Below are 5519 nucleotides of genomic sequence, written 5' to 3' on the forward strand. Positions count from 1 at the left end.
GTTACGTGCCTTACCAATGGCAAGACTTGTTCTTTAGGAGATAGTGGTTTGTTACCTTTTCTTTAAGAGTTAGTGGTGTAGCGAGTTAGTTTCCCATGCACGTTTGCACTTTTGATTATTTCTCTGAATTTGTTAGCACGTTTCCCCTATTCTAGGCACCATATAGAGTTGTTAGGATGTATATAAATAGAAGGATGAATGAAAGAAGCAGACTTTTGATTTTACTCTACAATATTTTATAAGCTATCCACATCTCCTTGAGAGCTTCTCACCATCTGCAAGCATTCCACGACGGGGCAGAGGCCGGCGAGAGCTCGACTACTTCGGGCACACAACAAAATGGTATCAAAGCAGGGATCTGATAATGGGGTTACCCAACGCAGTCCAACAAAACAACCAATAGAAGAATCCATTCAGGCCGCACAACAACAGATGCTACAAATACAATGGGAAATGCACGAAATGTTTATACAACTCCACACCCAGATGGATGAATTAAACTCTACGAAGAAATACCATGAACCCAGAAACAAAACGACCCATTTTCAACTCAATTCCACCATTCTTGCCAAACACCCCACCAACACAATCTCAAAACCAAAAACCAACCTTTCCGCCAATTAAAAGACTCACCCCTAATGAAATCCAAGACCGACGATGCTGCAACTTATGTTATAATTGCAACAAGACATACACTCCCGGACACCTTTGCAAGCGACTATTTCTTATTGACTGTGCACATGACGATGTGGTGGAGGAGACGAAAGAAATCGAGGAGGATCACGAAGTGGCCGAGATATCCCTTAATGCCATCACTGACACAACGAAACCATAAACCATGAGAGTTCCAGGCAAGATTTATGGCCGTCTTTTAATGGTGTTGTTAGACACAGGGAGCAACCATAATTTCCTTAATCGTGCATAGGCATCCCGATTTGGATTTAAGACTAAGGAAGAAGAGAAGATGAATGTTATGGTGGCTAATGGCGAAAAGTTACAGTGCATGGGACGGTTTCCCGAAACTCCAATTACCATCCAAGGAAGACTATTTCGGGTGGATTTTTTCGTCATTGAGTTGGAAAGCTGCGATGTCGTCCTTGGCGCACAGTGGCTGAGACATTAAGACAAATTATGTGGGATTTTTCCCAGCTCAAAATGACATTTCAATGGCAAGGAAAAACCGTGACTCTCACCAGCGCTCAATCCCCACAAAATCATATGGTCAATAGGCAAAGAATGGAAAAGGAACTTCGAGCAAATGGAGGACAAGGAACGCTGATGCAGATAAAAACTCTTAATGCCCTTGACCAAACAAAAAAGGCAAGGCCAAAACCTTGCAGTGGGACCCAACAGCAGCAAATGGACAACTATACAAGGGCTTGTTTCAAAAACCCAAGGGGCTTCCACCAGACCGAACCCATAACTATAAGATCATTCGCAACAGGTGTCGGCCCAATTTTCTGTCATACCTTATTGCTACCATATTAACAAATGAGAAGTGAGAAATTGTGTGGAAATGACGAAAGACGAAATAATTAGGCCAGCATGAGCCCTACCTTCACCAGTGCTATTAGTTAGAAAAGATGGCTCTTGGAGATTTTGCATGGCTACTGGGCTCTAAATTTAGCCTCTTCAATGAGAAATTTCTAACACCAGTGTTGATGAATTTTTAGGAGTTACATGCCAAATTTTTCTCAAAATTGACTTGCGAGCAGGATATCACCAAATACCCATGCATCCTGAAGATATTGAGAAGACTGCATTTCGCACCACGAAGACACTACGAATTTTCTGGTAATGCTTTTCGGTCTCTCCAATGCTCCATCATATTTCAGCATTATAATGATATTTTTGTCCATATCTGGCAAGTTTATCTATATTTTTTTGATGACATTCTTGTCTATAGTTTCAAATTGGGAATCACATTTAAACATTTGAAATTGTATTTTCCATTCTAGCCACTTACCAGCTTTATGTAAAAAAAGAAAAGTGTTGCTTTGGGGGATGCAAAAATTCATTACTTGGACACATCATTCCTGAAGAGAAGTAGAGATGGATCTAGACAAAAATTGCAGCGAATAAAAGAATGGCCACCACAGTGACGGCCAGCGTGCCTTCTTAAAACTCTCGGGATACTATCGAAATTCTTAAAGGATTTGGAAAAATTGCAGCACCATGGACCAATATGCTGAAAGAAATAACTTTGCCTAGACCCAAGAGTTGATCTGCATTCGAGGAGTTTGAAACAGGCGATGTAAAGGGCCTATTGACCTTACCAGACTTTGCAAAAAATTTATTACGAATGCGATGCGTCCAACTCTGGAGTCGATGCAGTCCCTCATGCAGAGAAAAAGCCAATAGCCTTCTTTAGCCACGAATATTAAAGGAAAATCGGTATCCTTGTCCACATATGTTGAGAAAATATTGGCATTGGCTCTAGCAAATACAGAAATGGCGACCACCCTACCTCCTTGGCAAAGACATTTGTGGTACGCACTGATCATAAAGCCTCAAGTATTATGGAACCAACGCATCATCACCATAGCACAACAACGGGCTTTGTAAGTTGATGGATATGACTTCCATCATCGAGTACAAATAGGGTAAAGATAATTCAGTAGCAGATGCACTTTCTCGGAAGATGGAAACCGTGCACGTAATGGCAATATCAGCATGAAAACCAGGTTGGATCGAGACCATTCGGGAAGAAAATGGAGCCCATGTAGATATGCAAAAACACATAAGTTGTTTTGAGAAGGGGAAATATTAGGCCCTTGGACTTGCAAAAACAGGGTACTTTTCTTCAAAGACCGCATTTTTTTACTCTCATCTTCCCCATTGACGACTGAAATTATACAAGGATTCCATTCTGCCACTCATGAGGGGTTACATAAAACCCTTCGACGCATTCGATCACAATTTTACTAGCAGGGAATGAAGAAGCAAGTACTGCATGCCATCAAAGCTTGTGATATCTGTCAAATAAATAAACAGGAGCAAGGAGCACCAGTTGGACTTCTTCAACCGCTACCCATTCCTAAGATCATATGGACTGAGGTATCAATGGATTTCATTATTGGACTTACGCCCTCGAAAGGAAAGACTGCTATTATGGTGGTAATGGACCACCTATCCAAAATGGTGCACTTCATCGCAATGTCACAACCCATTACTGCCAATAGTGTCGCTTAAGCTTATTATGAGAATGTTCTCAAGTTGTATGGAGTACCAAAGTCAATCGTAAGCGACCGTGATCCCCTGTTCACAAGTGCATTTTGGAAAGAGTTATTCGGCTGCAAGGCACTAAGTTCTGCTTTTCTTCCTCTTACCATCCACAGACAGATGGACAAACTGGGGTAACTAATCATACTCTTGAAATGTATTTACGATGATTTACCGGGGATAACCCAAAACAATGGACGCGATGGTTACCATGGGCAGAGTTTTGTTATAACACTAGCTAGCATTCGTCCACAAAATCCACTCCTTGTGAAGCAGTTTATGGACAACCACCGCCAGTCTTAACGTTCTATGAATTTGGGACAACAAAAGATGCAAGCGTGGACAAGGAATTACGGCAGAGGGATTAAATCATTGTCTAACTTCAGCAATATATTTCCAAGACTCAAGAAAGGATGAAGGTTACCAATGACAAGGGTAGAACAGATCGTCAGTTTGAGGTTGGCAACTGGGATTATCTCAAGTTGCAATCATACGAGCAGATTTCTTTAATGGGAAAACGACGGCACAAACTTTCTGCCCAATATTATGGGCCGTATCAAATTACTGAATGCATAGGTTCAATGGCTTACAAGTTACTCTTACCTGAAGGAAGTAAGATCCACCCCGTCATACATGTTTTGTTACTTAAGAAGCAGCTCAAAAACAATTCTGTAGTCGAAGATGAGTTGCTGGAATTAAACAATGAATATAGCGAAGCAAATGTCCTTAGTAGCCTTGAGGACAAGGCCGATTTCGAGAAGGGAGGAATGTTACGTGCCTTACCAACGGGAAGGCCTGTTCTTTAGGAGATAGTGGTTTGTTACCTTCTCTTTAGGAGTTAGTGGTGTAGTGAGTTAGTTTCCCATGCATGGTTGCACTTTTGATTATTTCTCTAAATTTCTTAACACGTTTCCCCTATTTTACTTTTGAATATTTCTCTGAATTTGTTAACACGTTTCCCCTATTCTAGGCACCATATAGAGTTGTTACAATGTATATAAACAGAAGGATGAATGAAAGAAGCAGACTTTTGATTTTACTCTACAATATTTTATAAGCTATTCACATCTCCTTGAGAGCTTCTCACCGTCTGCAAGCATTCCACGATGGGGCAGAGGCCGAGCGAGAGTTTGATTCCTCCGGGCACGCAACACTCTGTGTCTTAGCCATCAACCCTGCTTTCTTTGCCTTCTTTTCATCCGTAGTCTTCTTGATCCTCTCATTAATTTCACTGATCACCATAACAGATATTCAGAGTTCACAAAGTTAGCAAAACACACAACTTTATTCTGAATACCCATACGAGTAAAACATAACAAATGAACAATATAAGTACATATCGAAGTGCAGCTTCCCTGGCAGCGTCTCGGACTTCAGGCTTCTCAGTGCTCCTCTTCTGAATCGACTTCCAAGGTGGCACCAACAATAGACCTTGAATATGGTTTCTTGGTGGATCGGCGCTTCTTCTTTACAGCTTCAGCAGCAATGTCCTATGATCAACAACTAAAACCAAATGTAACTAGTGACTGAATAAGGAACTCAAGGAGACAAAGGTTTTAGGAGAATTTTCTTTTCTTCCATATATGACTAAAGGGCATTTCCACACAAGAAAGTACCTTCTTATGTTATTTCCTATACATGGCTGTCCATGTAAGCCTTAAAGGCTTCAAGCGGTTGTGGAAGTACCTCTTGCATTTCGAATTGGAGAAAAGGAAAACCTATACCAATAACAAAGAGGGCGTCAATTGTCTGAATCCATCAATTACCGTAGTCTATCTGTGGTGACAAATACTCATAAATTAAAATTTTTCACTAAAACAAGGTCTACTCTGACATATACTATAGACGTGACAAATTTTCCAATTAACATATACAATTAATCAACTGTTTGTACACTTAATAAAATTCCACAACATAATAAAAACATGGAAAAAGAACCACCAGACATATGCCTTAAAGAAATTTGCGCCAATAGTAAACAAATCACAAATAAACATAAGAGACCGAAAGCAAAAATACCTGAGAATTAGAGCGAACAAATCTGATACCCTTAACAAGGTAAATCTTGGCTCCACTGAATCGGCAAAGCTCAGTCTTAATTAAAAAAAAAATGTAAATTTGAGTTAAAAAAATTACAACATAGGCAACAACCACATAATATTGGGCTAAATTTATATTCTCATTACACGTTTTTAATAATAGTTTCATTTTTTCCTTATCTACATACTTTCTGCATATACCGTGGACTTAGATCAACAGTGCTATCGAGTTATAGCTTATAGGTGTATGAATGAATC

The 5519-nt window shown here is 40.0% G+C and overlaps 1 pseudogene; it reads right to left on the reverse strand.

Annotated features, from left to right (window-relative positions):
* Positions 1-4305: 4305 nt before the first annotated feature.
* On the reverse strand, positions 4306-5319 carry LOC116130688 (annotated as a pseudogene).
* Positions 5320-5519: the final 200 nt, after the last annotated feature.

Source organism: Pistacia vera, unplaced genomic scaffold (assembly GCF_008641045.1).
Source record: "Pistacia vera cultivar Batoury unplaced genomic scaffold, PisVer_v2 Contig223, whole genome shotgun sequence".
In the NCBI taxonomy this organism is placed as follows: domain Eukaryota; kingdom Viridiplantae; phylum Streptophyta; class Magnoliopsida; order Sapindales; family Anacardiaceae; genus Pistacia; species Pistacia vera.